Source organism: Oncorhynchus mykiss, chromosome 3 (assembly GCF_057628025.1).
Source record: "Oncorhynchus mykiss isolate SJ-2025 chromosome 3, ASM5762802v1, whole genome shotgun sequence".
In the NCBI taxonomy this organism is placed as follows: Eukaryota; Metazoa; Chordata; class Actinopteri; order Salmoniformes; family Salmonidae; genus Oncorhynchus; species Oncorhynchus mykiss.
The window spans coordinates 74,506,983-74,522,248 of NC_143024.1; the positions used below are offsets into that span (position 1 = coordinate 74,506,983).

The 15,266-nt window shown below is 43.5% G+C and overlaps 1 pseudogene; it reads left to right on the forward strand.

Annotated features, from left to right (window-relative positions):
* Positions 1-8,137: 8,137 nt before the first annotated feature.
* Positions 8,138-9,009, forward strand: LOC149984677 (uncharacterized; annotated as a pseudogene).
* The last annotated feature ends 6,257 nt before the right edge of the window (positions 9,010-15,266 follow it).

The window sequence follows — 15,266 nt, forward strand, 5'->3', positions numbered from 1 at the left end:
CCAGGGCAATAAATTGCAATGTCCGTACTGTGAGACGCCTAAGACAGCGCTACAGAGAGACAGGACGAACAGCTGATATTCCTCACAGTGGCAGACCACGTGTAACAACACTTGCATGGGATCGGTACATCCGAACATCACACCTGCGGAACAGGTACAGGATGGAAACAACAACTGCCTGAGTTACACCAGGAACGCACAATCCCCCCATCAGTGTTCAGACTGTCCGGAATAGGCTGAGAGAGGCTGGACTGAGGGCTTGTAGGCTTGTTGTAAGGCAGGTCCTCTTCAGACATCTGAAGAGTTCTCATCTGAACATCTGAACAATGTTGCCCATGGGCACAAACCCACTGTCGCTGGACCAGACAGGACTGGCAAAAAGTGCTTTTCACTGACGAGTCGCGGTTTTGTCTCACCAGGGGTGATGGTTGGATTCGGGTTTATCGTCGAAAGGAATGAGTGTTACACCGAGGCCTGTACTCTGGAGCGGGATCGATTTGGAGGTGGAGGGTCCATCATGGTCTGGGGCGGTGTGTCACAATATCATCGGACTGAGCTTGTTGTCATTGCAGGCAATCTCAACACTGTGCGTTACAGGGAAGACATCCTCTTCCCTCATGTGATACACTTCCTGCAGGCTCATCCTGACATGACCCTCCAGCATGACAATGCCACCAGCCATACTGCTCGTTCTGTGCGTGATTTCCTGCAAGACAGGAATGTCAGTGTTGGATTGGAGGGTGAGGGCTAGGGCCATTCCCCCCTGAAATGCAGGAACTTGCAGGTGCCTTGGTGGAAGAGTGGGGTAACATCTCACAGCAAGAACTGGCAAATCTGGTGCAGTCCATGAGGAGGAGATGCACTGCAGTACTTAATGCAGCTGGTGGCCACACCTGATACTCACTGTTACTTTTGATTTTGACCTCCCCTTTGTTGAGGGACCCATTTTTCCATTTCTCTTAGTCACTTGTCTGTGGAACTTGTTCAGTTTATGTCTCAGTTGTTGAATCTTGTTATGTTCATACAAATATTTACACATGTTAAGTTTGCTGAAAATAAACGCAGTTGACGGTGAGAGGACGTTTCTTTTTTTGCTTAGTTCAAATGTATATTTTTTATTTAACCTTTAACCTTTAGGGCACACATCACAACAATAGAGACAACACTACATAAAGATAGACTTAAGACAACAACATAGCAAGGCAGCAACACATGACAACACAGCATGGTAGCAACACAACATAACAACAACATGGTAGCAACACAACATGGTGGCAGCACAAAACATGGTACAAACATTATTGGGCACAGACAACAGCACAAACGGCAAGAAGTTAGAGACAACAATACATCACACAAAGCAGTCCATGTAAACATAGTTATTTTTGCAAAGAATTTAAACATTTAAATCAAACTATTAAATTAATCTGACTATCCATAATAATTGTATTATTGTGTGCATGTAACCACACTTTACTGCACTTTTTTAAAAATTCTGAAAATCAGTTCTGAAATCTATTAGAAAACCATTAAGAAATAACACACACAGAAACAAAAATAAACTGTAGTTGTTCATAGGCTTCAATCATCACAGTGTAGAAACCCAGGGAGGAGGCCACAGCCTTTATGACTTTACCATCCTCAAGACTAGTCTACATCCCCTGCTACCACAGATAACTATTGTGACCATTGCAACCAATGCAAGGTCTCTCTGGGCGCTATTACAACTGATGTTTTAGTGTTGTAACTGTATTGTGAATGTAAGTGACTGTAGTCACGTAATTCATACAGTACACAGCTGCAGTTGAGGCCTGATTTCCTATCACTTCTGTGTTGAAAAGAGCACTATCAAGATGTGCTATTAGTGGTAGTAACTAAAGTAAAATGGTATTAGTGGTTACAAAAACTAAACTGCTCTTTCGGTAGTTCAGGGTAATTAGTTTGAATGGACTTAATTAAAGAGGAAAAAGTCTAACAAAGGACCTAGCGAACTGCAATCAGATTACTATTAATTCAATTAAGTGTGTGCGTCCACATAGCGTTGGTGCTTGATCTTTATTGCAGTCTCTGTTTTTTTGTGCCTTTCATTTAGTGTTTGGTTATTTTCTCCCCATTTTTAAAGCTTCCACATTAACTGGATACACATATCAACAGCTAGCCTTGCGTCAGAAGATAGGGAAAGAAGGAGAGATCTAGAGGTGACTGAAGTAGAGTCCCCTCGCAACCCCTCTCTCCTCTCCTCTTCTCTTCCTCTCTCCTCTCCTCTCTCTAGTCTGAAACAGAACTGATATAGTGTATATAAAGTATACAGCATATCAAATCAAATTGCATTCGTCACATGCTTTGTAAACAATAGGTGTGGACGTGAAATGCTTAATGCTTAACAGTGAAATGCTTAATTACAGGCCCTTCCCAACAATGCAGAGAGAAAGAAAATAGAGAAATAACAAAGTAATAACAGATACACAATGAGTAATGATAACCTGGCTATATACAACGGGTATCAGTACCGAGTCCATGTGCAAGAATACAGTATACTGTACATATAACTAGGAATAAGGTGACAGATAGTGTCAATGCAGATAGTCCGGGTAGTTATTTAGTTAACTTTTTAACTAACTATTTAGTAGTCTTATGGCTTGGGGGTAGAAGCTGTTCAGAGTCCTTTTGGTTCCAGACTTGGTGCATCGATACTGCTTGCCATGCGGTAGCAGAGAGAATAGTCTATGACTTGGGTGGCTGGAGTATTTTACAATTTTTTCTTCCTCTGACACTGCCTGATACAGAGATCCTAGATGGCAGGGAGCTCGGCACCAGTGATGTACTGGGCCATATGCACTACCCTCTGAAACACCTTGAGGTCGGATGCCAAGCAGTTGCCATACCAAGCAGTGACGCAGCCAGTCAAGATGCTCTCAATGATGCAGCTGTATAACTTTTTGAGGATCTGAGGGTCCTTGCCAAATATTTTCAGCCTCCCGGGGGGGGGGAAATGCATTGCCCTCAGTGATGAGCTTGGAGGGCACTATGATGTTGAACGCTGAGCTGTAGTCAATGAACAGCATTCTCATGTAGCTGTTCCTTTTGTCCAAATGGGAAAGAGCAGTGTGGAGTGCAATAGAGATTGTGTCATCTGTAGATATTTTGGGGCGGTATGTGAATTGGAGTGGGTCCAGGGTGTCTGAGATGATGGTGTTAATGTGAGCCATGACCAGCCTGTCAAAGCAGTTAGTGGCTACAGATGTGAGTGCTATGGGGCGATAGTAATTTAAACAGGTTACCTTGATGTTCTTGGGCACAGGGATTATGGTGGTCTGCTTGAAACAATTACACAGTAAAAATAAAAGTTTTAATTTAACTCCTATAGAGTTGAATTCAACACTGTTTCAGATAACATTTGGTCCCAGTCTACATATTGTTGAAGTTACTCTACTGGTAGTGTCACATTTTCAGAGTTAATTTGACACACAATGGTGTTCAAATTCCACTGAATTGAGTTGAATTTACACTGCAATGACTGTACAATTTTACGTTCCGATTTAATTTACACTCCGATTTAATGACTCCTCATAATGTTGAAAATACTCATCCTGGGTTAAAATAAGTCAAAACTATAATTTTTACACCCCCTTTTTTACTCTGTTTTTATTACAGACTGGGTCAGGGAGAAGTTGAAAATGTCAGTGAAGTAACTTGCCAGCTGGTCAGCCAGTGCATGCTCTAAGTACTTCCTGGTAATCCGTCTTGTTAACCTGTTTAAAGGTCTTACTCACATCAGCTACAGAGAGTGTGATTACACAGTCGTCCAGAACAGCTAGTGCTCTCAAGCATGGTTCATGTTGCTTGCCTCGAAGTGAGCATATAAAGCATTTAGCTCATCTGGTAGGCTTATATCACTGCGCAGCTCACAGCTGGGTTTCCCTTTGTAATCTGTAATATTTTCCAAACCCTGCCACATCCGACAAGCAGGATTCGATCTTAGTCCTGTATTGTCACTTTGCCTGTTTAATGGTTCATCGGAGGGCATAGTAAGATGTCTTATAAGCGTACCGGTTAGTGTCCCGCTTCTTGAAAGCAGCAGCTCCAGCCTTTAGGTCAGTGCAGATGATGCCTGTAATCCATGGCTTCTGGTTGGGATATGTACATACGGTCACTGTGGGGACAACGTCATCGATGCACTTATTCATTTTTACATTTTAGTAGACGGTCTTGCCCAGAGTGACTGAATACATTTTCATATTTTGTTTGTACTGGTCATCCATTGGAATCAAACCTACAACTCTGGTTGTTGCAAGTGCCATACTCTCTCAACTGAGCCACACGGGACAATGAATCTGCTGACTGATGTGGTAAACTTCTCAATGACATTGGATGAGTGCTGGAACATATTCCAGTCTGTTTAATAGTATGAAGAATACAATTGAACAAAGCTGAATAAAATAGAAAGGATTTTTTTCTCCAAACGATTTGAGGGAGTGCGCACATGCTGTTATTCTGTGTTGAGCGGTTAACAAAGAAATAGGTACTCCTTTTTGCTTCATTTAGAGTTACTAATGTGACTTTAGTTGTTCTACAAACATCGGGCTATATGTTTCGATTTTTCAATTATTGTAAGGTTGCATGATGTGACTAATGATGATTTGAAAAAAGTTGCTTGAAAAGCATGAGCTCTGCTTTGTTTATTGTGCAGGCTGTGAACACTACATCAGTCACTCATTCACAATTTGACAAGCACTTGATAATGAATAGAATTTCACGGAGGCATCCCTTTTGTGTGGCCGTAATGCACCCTAAAAAAATCAGCCAACAAGATGAGTAGGCCTAAAGGACAGCAAAAGCACTAGCCTATGTCAATCTATTCTATTCTGTGCGTGAAATAAATATTTCAAACATAGTCTGGGACAGTTGTGGGATATGATAGATCCCAGATTAATACAACCACTAGCATCAAAAAAATGTTTTGTTGATCAGAACATTTAGCTTAAAACGTTGACAAACTATTAGGCTATTTCTTCACATTATAAGCGCAGCAATGCGCACCCGACAGTGTGAAAGTTCCATTAGCAGAAAACACCATCATCAAAAGTGACCGCAAGTGCAAACACTCGTAGCTATGATGTGGGCGTGCCCCAAGGGTCAATACTGGGGCCCCTCCTGTTCAGCCTGTACATTAATGATCTGCCTTCTGTATGTACTGGGTCTGAAGTTCAAATGTATGCAGATGATACGGTGATATATGTGCATGCAAAGAGCAAACAACAAGCTGCACAAGAACTCACTACTGTAATGGTCCAGGTTACAAAGTGGCTCAGTGACTCGTGTTTGCATCTCAATGTGAAAAAAACTGTTTGCATGTTCTTCACAAAGAGGGCAACAGATGCTACTGAGCCAGATGTCTATGTGTCAGGGGAGAAGCTCCAGGTGGTATCCGATTTTAAGTACCTTGGCATCATACTTGATTCCAACCTCTCTTTTAAAAAGCATGTGAAAAAGGTAATTCAAATAACCAAATTCAACCTAGCTAATTTCCGATTTATACGAAATTGTTTGACTACAGAGGTAGCAAAACTGTACTTCAAATCTATGATACTGCTTCACTTAACATACTGCTTGACTAGTTGGGCCCAAGTTTGCTGTACAACATTAAAACCTATTCAGTCTGTCTACAAACAGGCTCTCAAAGTGCTTGATAGGAAGCCCAATAGCCATCATCATTGTCACATTCTTAGAAAGCATGAGCTCTTGAGTTGGGAAAATCTTGTGCAATACACCGACGCATGTCTTGTATTCAAGATCCTTAATGGCCTGGCTCCCCCTCCACTCAATATTTTTGTTAAACAGAAAACCCAGACATATGGCAGCAGATCCACAAGGTCTGCCATGAGAGGCGACTGTATAGTTCCCCTAAGGAAAAGCACCTTTAGTAAATCTGCATTCTCTGTGAGAGCTTCCCATGTCTGGAATACACTGCCATCAGACACACATAACTGCACCACATATCACACTTTCACAAAATGCTTGAAGACATGGCTAAAGGTCAATCAGATTTGTGAACATGGTCCCTAGCTGTGTGTTGCCGCTTTCCATGTTGTCTGTAGCTTGTGAGGTGTGGAAACACTTTGTTGCTTTTATGAATTTTGTCTTGCTGCTTTTTGTTTTATGTTGCTCTGTCTGTATGCTACGTCTTGCTTGTCCTATGTTGCTCTGTCTGTATGCTATTTCTTGCTTGTCCTATGTTGCTATGTCTTGCTTGTTCTATGCTGCTATTGTCTATATTGTAATTGTTTTTAATAACCTGCCCAGGGACTGCGGTTGAAAATTAGCCGGCTGGCTAAAACCGGCACTTTTACTGAAACGTTGATTAATGTGCACTGTCCCTGTAAAAATAAAAAATAAACTCAAAATAAAAATAAAATAAACTCAATTATTACTATAAAGGTGCATTTCTATGGTGAAAATGATCTTCCCCAAACTTGAAACTCACGAGCTGCTTATATATGCCAGTTAGGCTACACCCCTTGTAAAGTGGATTAATGAGCTTACTTTTAAGAAGTTATTTAGCCACTTTAGTTGTGATACAAACCTTATTAAAACATACAGGCCTATGGGCCTATGACCTGAGTATTCTTTGTTTTATTTTTATATTTTGGTGAGGTCAGGGTGTGACGAGGGTGATATGTGTGTTTTTGTCTCATCTAGGGCTTTGTACTGTCTAGGGGTTTTGTAGATTTATGGGGTTGTTTACCATCTAGGTGTTTATGTAGGTCTATGGTTGCCTAGATTGGTTCTCAATTAGAGGCAGGTGTTTATCGTTGTCTCTGATTGGGAACCATATTTTGGCAGCCATCTTCTTTGGGTATTTCGTGGGTTATTGTCTATGTCTATGTCTAGTTGCCTGTGTCTGCACATTTATAGTATAGCTTCACGTTCGTTTTGTTGTTATTGTAGTTTGTTTAGTGTCCGTCATCATTAAAATATATAACATGTATTCTAATCACGCTGCGCTTTGGTCTCCTCTTTACGATGAACATGACAGAATAACCCACCATAAAAGGACCAAGCAGCGTGGTAAAAGGCAGCAGCAGCGATCGCAGGACTCATGGACTTGGGAGGAAATTCTGGACGGCGGAGGACCCTGGGCACAACCAGGGGAATATTGCCACCCAAAGGCAGAGCTGGAGGCAGCGAAAGCAGAGAGGCGCCGGTATGAGGAGGCAGCACGGCAGCGCGGCTGGAAGCCCGAGAGGCAGCCCCAAAAATGTATTGGAGGAGGGGGGGGCACTTGGAGCAGTCGACGAAGTTGAGGGGGGAGTCTGAGATTGTCGAGGAGTTATTGGACAGATTGGAGGAGAGTGAACGGAGGGGAGATTATGAGACATTCGAGGAGTTGTTGACGAGATTGGAGGAGAGTGAAGAGAGAGAGCTGTTGGTTTGGCGTAGTATGCACAGCATTCGCCCTGAGGAGCGTGTTAGCTGTTCGATGCCACCTGTGTCAGTTCCTCGTACTCAGCCTGAAACTTGTGTTAAAGTTCTGGAAGATTTGATGCCGGTTATACACACCAGGTCTCCAGTACACCTTCACAACCCGGTGTGTCCTGTTCCTGCTTCTCGCACTCATCCTGAGGTGCGTGTTCCTAGCCCGGTACCACCAGTACCGGTACCACGCACCAGGCCTATAGTGCACCTCGACAGTCCAATACGCCCTGTTCCTCTTCCCCACACTCGCCCTGAGGTGCGTGTTCTCGGCCCAGTACCACCAGTGCCGGCACCACGTACCAGGCCACCAGTGCGCCTCCAGGTTCCAGTACTCCCTGTTCCTGCTCCTCGCACTCGCCATGAGGTGCGTGTCCTTGGCCCGGTACCACCAGTGCCGGCACCACGCACCAGGCCTACAGTGCGCCTCGGCAGTCCAGAGCATCCGGTGACAGTACCCAGTCCAGAGCGTTCGGCGACAGTACCCAGTCAAGAGCGTCCGGCAACAGTACCCAGTCCAGAGCGTCCGGCTACAGTACCCAGTCCAGAGCGTCCGGCAACAGTCTACAGACCGGAACCTCCTACGGGTCGCAGTCCGGAACCTACCACAACGGGTCAGAGTCCGGAACCTACCACAACGGGTCGCAGTCCTGAACCTACCACGATGGGTCGCAGTCCGGAACCTACCACGGCGGGTCGCAGTCCGGAACCCACCAGTCCAGAGTCTCCCGTATGTCCTGAGCTGCCAGAGTCTCCCGTCTGTCCTGAGCTGCTAGAGTCTCCCGTCTGTCCTGAGCTGCCAGAGTCTCCCGTCTGTCCTGAGCTGCTAGAGTCTCCTGTCTGTCCTGAGCTGCTAGGGTCTCCCGTCTGTCCCGAGCTGCTAGAGTCTCCCGTCTGTCTTGAGCTGCTAGGGTCTCCCGTCTGTCCTGAGCTGCTAGGGTCTCCCGTCTGTCCTGAGCTGCTAGAGTCTCCCGTCTGTCCTGAGCTGCTAGAGCCGCCAGTGTATCCTGAGCCGTCAGTCAGCCAGGACCTGCCAGAGCCGCCAGCAGGCCAGGAGTCGCCAGAGCCACCAGTCAGCCTGGAGCCGCCAGAGCCGTCAGCCAGCCAGGAGCCGCCAGAACCGTCAGCCAGCCAGGAGCCGCCAGAGCCGTCAGTCAATCAGGAGCCACCAGAGCGGTCAGCCAGCCAGCAGCCGCCAGAGCCGTCAGCCAGCCAGGACCTGCCAGAGCCGTCAGTCAGCCAGGAGCTGCCAGAGCCGTCAGCCAGTCCGGAGCTGCCCCTCAGTCCGGAGCTGCCCCTCAGTCCGGAGCTGCCCTTCAGTTCGGAGCTACCCCTCAGTCCGGAGCTGCCCCTCAATCCAGAGGCATTCCTCAGTCCAGTGGCGCCCTCTACGATGATCTTCAGTCCGGGGCCCTCTGTGAGGGTCCCCACTCCTGAGGAGCCACCTAAGTGGGCCAAGACTGAGATAGAGCGGGGTCCACGTCCCGCACCCGAGCCGCCACCGTGAAAGAGGCCCACCCGGACCCTCCCCTTTAGATTAGGTTTCTGCGGCCGGAGTCCGCACCTTTGTGGGGGGTACTGTCACGCCCTGACCTGAGTATTCTTTGTTTTCTTTTTATATTTTGGTTAGGTCAGGGTGTGACGAGGGTGATATGTGTGTTTTTGTCTCATCTAGGGTTTTTGTACTGTCTATGGGTTTTGTAGATTTATGGGGTTGTTTACCATCTAGGTGTTTATCTAGGTCTATGGTTGCCTAGATTGGTTCTCAATTAGAGGCAGGTGTTTGTCGTTGTCTCTGATTGGGAACCATATTTAGGCAGCCATCTTCTTTGGGTATTTCGTGGGTTATTGTCTATGTCTAGTTGCCTGTGTATGCACATTTATAGTATAGCTTCACGTTCGTTTAGTGTCCGTCTTTACTAAAATATATAACATGTATTCTAATCATGCTGCGCTTTGGTCTCCTCTTTACAACGAACGTGACACTACATGAACTGTGTGACTATGATTAGAAAAAGTAGCAAAAATGACACTTTTTTTATGCCTGGCCTCATTCACAAGTGATAATATATAATTCACAAGTGATATTGTAATATTGTCACCCATCAGACTATTCTTGATTTAATCTTGTATTTACATTTATGAAATAATATATGTGTGACATTTGTTTTGATTTAGAATGGACCATTATCATGCACCTGTATCGAAACATAGGCAGCGGGAAAACATACATCTAATCTATGCATTTAAATAGCGAATGGAGGACACTTTTAGTAGTAGGCCTAGTAGTACTTTTATATAGTAGGCCTAGTCTATAGAAAGCTGGAGGACACTTTTAGTAGTAGGCCTAGTAGTACTTTTATATAGTAGGCCTAGTCTATAGAAAGCTGATGGGATCCTCCTCTTTTTATTAGTGGCCATCACTCTGTTTTCTCAAGCAATTGCATAGCATATAGAAATGAAGCGCAACATGAGCTCATGGGCTCTCATGAAGTGTTTGATTAGATTTTCTAATACATTTGCATTGATGTCAGAGTGATTGGAGGGACAATAGAGTGAGTATAGAGTGAGTACCAGGCAGTTAGCTAGTTTAGTAGGCTACTAATGACCAGCAGCAGTATCAGAGCTTGGAGAAGCCTAATTACCGTGACTAAATGGTAATGTGGAATTTGACTGCCTTCATGACTCGTGACCACTGGTGTGGCGGTAATATGGTCACCGCAACAGCCCTACTCATAAGGCGTTTTGATAGTTACTGATGTTTGGTTAAAAAAGTCTGTGCCATACTCTGATGTGTCTCTAATTGGATATGTCTATAGATCTGACAAAGCTGGGGGTGTCGCCATATTCATTAAGAACCACTTGAATGTTACTGTGTGTATTACCACCTCTGTCCCCAAGCAATTAGAAAATCTTTCCTAAATGTGGGCCTTGGTAATAATACCCAACTAATGTTAGTGGGAGTTTATCAACCTCCCTCATCCCTCCCAATTGCTCTTAGCAAATTGTCTGACTCGCTATCTAACTATACTAACTCTGAATTATTAATATTGGGTGATCTTAACCTGGATTGATTTATGGCAGTATCAGATAGACAAAAATATATATTTGTACAGAGCTAAATTTAACTCAACTGAATCAACCCTCCCCAACTTAAAACACCCTGAAAAATAAGATTTTTAAAAATATAATTCTGACAAACGCCCCTCATAAGTATACAGCCAATGGAATCTTTGCTAACGAGCTCAGTGACCATTTTCCCATTGTCTACAATAAAGATACTAAGCTACCGAAATCATGTCAACACATTATTAAAAATATATATTTTAGAACTTTCAATGAGCAACATTTCCTGTATAACCTGGGATTGTATGATTGGGATGGTGTGTCCTCTATCTCTGATTCAGCTCAGGCCCTTAAATGTTTTACCTCTCTGTGTAACTCTGTTGTAGATAAGCATGCCCCATATAAGAGATTACGGGTAAAGGACAGATCTAACCCGTGCTCCACGCATGAATTGTCTGAAAGATTTCATGAAATTAACTTAACTTGGGCTAAGACTAGATTGGCTGATTCTTCCTGTGACTGGTAGTCCTTTAGTCATTTGAGAAATAGATGGCTTACTCTGGGTAGAAAAGCAAAGTCAACATACTTCTTGAATTGTGAATCTGAGAGTGGTGTAAATCAAGTTAAATTCTGGAATGTGGTTAAGTCTTAGAGAAAAGAACTCCACCCCCTCATTGCCCCAGCAGGTTGTGACAGCCTCTGGTCCCATAACAGACAAACATGACATTTGTGGTGCTTTTATTCATAACCATTTTGCCTCAACGGGCGATCTATTTGAAAAAAAGATTTCTGAAAATACATCAACCTCCACTAGAGGGAGTCCTTTATTCACCTCTAAAGAAATAGCAGAGAATGATCCACTTCCTAGCACTAACTCTTTTTTTTAAATTGAACCATTTTATGCCAATGATGCCTTGACTTGCAAAAAATGTATGTAAAGAAAATCTAATTTGCTTGATCTAAGCTGACTCGAATCCCATTCTACTGCAGCTTTCTGCCCCCCTCACTGTAACCTTTTCTGGTGCTATCCCTATAATCTGGTGGGGATCCTTCTGACCTGGCTAACTACTGCCCAATCTCGAAACTATATTGCTTTGCAAAAATATTATTATCACTGGCATACTCTCAGCTTAGAACTTTTTTTTAACTTCAAATTAAATTCTTAATGTGTACCAGTCTGGTTTCTGACCTGTACATAGCACTGTTTCAGCAGCTACGTTTGTCTTAAATGATATATTAAATTGCTTAGATCATAGGAATAACTGTGTTACCATATTTATAGATCTATCCAAGGCCTTTGATAAACTGTTGTTTATGATTATGTTTAATCTTTTTGCATATTTTTTTGTATTTTAACATTTATTTATGCATGTGTAGTATTAAACGTGTATATTGTATCTCAATGTGTATTGTGTACACAGGGCTCATCTGGAAATGAGACCCTCGGTCTCAGTTGACTCCCTGTTAAAATAAAGGTTAAATAAATAAATAACAATTAACATTCTAACTCAGGCGAGCAGAACCTTGAGACATTCCTTAATATTAGAGATTGTGCACCAGCTGTTGTTAACAAAGAGACACACACCTCCCCCTTGAGCTTACCCGGCCCAGAGGAGAGTGGAATGTGAATGGATTTGGACACTATTTCCCCCTGAAGAACAGTTTTCACTATAAATGTCCATTCCATCAAGATTAAGTAGTTTAAATATCTCAGTCCATGCGATCGCTGGGCTCTGAGAGGATACGGCCAGCACAGTGGCTGTGTAAAAACAGCTATGATGGAAACACAACTACTTGATTATTATTGTTCTCTGCACTTCCTGTCCACTGTAACATTTTCCAGACTTCAGCAAGCCATGAGCTGAGAAACTGTCCCTCTAGGTAAGTCCCTAAAACACTCTCTCTCTCACACACACACACACACACACACACACACACACACACACACACACACACACACACACACACACACACACACACACACACACACACACACACACACACACACACACACACAATTCTTATCCTCTTATCCACATCTCAATCATCTCATATAAACAGGCAGACCAGAGTATAACTAAGCTGCTTTCACTGCGGAGGAGAGGAGAGAAGAGGACGAAAGGCCAGGGGAGAGGAAAGAATTAACAGAGTAGAGGAGACTTAGAACTCCAGTATATAATGGCCATGGTACAAAATGACATTTCCATGTGCTCTCTCTTCTCCCTGCTCTCCCATCTTTGCTCTTCCAATCTCTGTCTCCCTCTCTCTCTGATCTCCTCCTCTCCCCTCTTCCCTCCTCTGCTCTCTCCTCTCCTCTCCTCTCCTCTCCGGTAGCCAGGTGGTCATGTTAATAGTAAATGTTGGTCTTCTCCCAGAGCCCAGTGCTACTAAACCATCTGTCTACTCTTTGTCCGGCCAGTTTACAACATGATGGAACAGCATTTCATCTGTTCTTATATAAACACATTTTTCTCCAAGAGACTCAAGGATACCTGCATTACATAAGCCAGTTAACCCTCTCTCTCCAAATCTAGAGCTCAAGTCTCATATTCATCAATGTCTAAGGTCCCCAGTAAGCGGATGAAAAAGTCTTGATAGCAGCAGAAGTTTTGTAGTTATACTGAAATCTACTCCGACTCTTGACTGGAGGTAAAAGCCTGCCTCACTCTTCTGCCAGGGTCTAATGATAACAGTGAGAATGTCTATATTATAAACTCTATACAGCTTGGGGGTGGGTTTCCCGAGCCTCATCTCTTGAGGACACAGACTCACGCATGTCCTACAACAGCAATGTTTTTTTTACTTACGCATATAATATTTTATCAGTATTATAATTATTACTCTCTTGGGGATGGGTTGTGGAGTAAAATAATAAACTATTTTAGCCATGAAGGCTTTGGGAATGCCCACTGGATGCTAATAGAAGTAACCTAGCAACAGAGGTGATAATATCTCAGAGAAAACACTTGATAATGGCAGGTGTCCACCTCAGAAAGCTGTCTGTGTGTGCTGCATGTGTATCTGATTCAGATCAGTCAATGTACAGCCTGCTGCCTTTAACCCAGAGAGGAAGTAGAGGTGGGACAATGGCCAGAAGGAGAGAACAAAGGGATGAACAGATCATTCTATACTCCAACCCAGCTCAAATACTGGATAGTTTATCACCTATTGGGATTCAATGAGTTGCAGTAACATCACTACTCTCCTAGAAAGATGTCTAGGATATTTGCTGCAGAATATCAAGCTTAGCAGACTAATGATCTCTGACATGTTGTAAGCTACTGAGGCCAGTGTGCTAGAGTATGAGTAACTGAGTGCACAGGGAAATCATCAGTATGTGTTGAAATCTCTGTAGAGTATAAACACACAAACATATGTAGGATTAATACATCATCAGACTATCATTCCCATCTCTCCTCCTCATTCCCTCTCTTCTACTTTGTCATTACTCTCCTTTCCTTCCATGCCCCCCCCTCTCAGGGTTTGCTGTGTCAACCAGAGAACTGAGCTGGCATATACATCCAGTTGTAGGTGACACACACACACACACACACACACACACACACACACACACACACACACACACACACACACACACACACACACACACACACACACACACACACACACACAGCTCAGTCAGCAGCACTGGGAGAGTCATAATGACCTCATTTCCCCCCGATGCACTACTACACCCCTGCACCCAACCCACTCCCTGCACAATAAACCACACACTCAAGCACGCACGCACGCACACACACGCACACACACAAGCATGCACGCACGTGCATACTCACGCACGCACGCACACACAAACACACACACAAACACACAAACCTAATGGACCAGATGGGTAAAGATTAGAGAGAGAACACACACCTTGGGATTGAAGCTCATTCACGCACATACTTCATATCTTCCCTGATGCCAAGTTGCTGTTAGCCTGAGCCTTGTATTGTTAGCCGCATATGGCTATGACTAAAAGTAGTGCATTATATAGAGCAGGGGCCCCCAACCTTTTCTAGCATGAGAGCTACTTTCAAAAAATGAAACATTTTGAGAACTACTCATTTTTTTCTCTCTTTCAAATAAGCATATTCTTCTCTTCTCCTCTCTCCTGCAACTTTTCCCTTGGGTCCTTAGTGTACAAGAGAAAGTAGTGCACTATGTTTTCTATCAATATACCTGGTAAAACAATGGTGATAAACTCTAGGGGGGGCCCTATTAAATCTGTGATTTCCCACCCTCTCAAATTATGTTGTATATTTTCCACAATTATTTCTCAGTTTATTTTTCATTTTTAAAATTACTATTGTTCATATAGAAATAACAAAATGTTAATTTTGCATTGATAAGATAGTACCTGGGAGATGTGGTGTCTGATACTTGTGAGATGTGTTTATGACAGTTTGCAGTGGAACACGTGAAAATTGCAAGTACTTTCAGATTTGTTTGGTGCGCTACTCATAGGTTGGCTGCAAGCTACTGGTAGCTAGCTGTCACCACTTAGTCGGTCCCTCTCCTTGTTCAGGTGGTGTTCGGTGGTCGATGTCACCTGCCTTCTAGCCATCATTGATACATTTTTCATTTTCCATTGGTTTTGTCTTGTCTTCCTACACAGCTGGTTCCAATCCCATTCATTACATGTTGTGTATTTAACCCTCTGTTTCCCCTCATGTCCTTGTCAGAGATTGTTTTGTTGTATGTAGGTGTGTATTTTGTTCTGG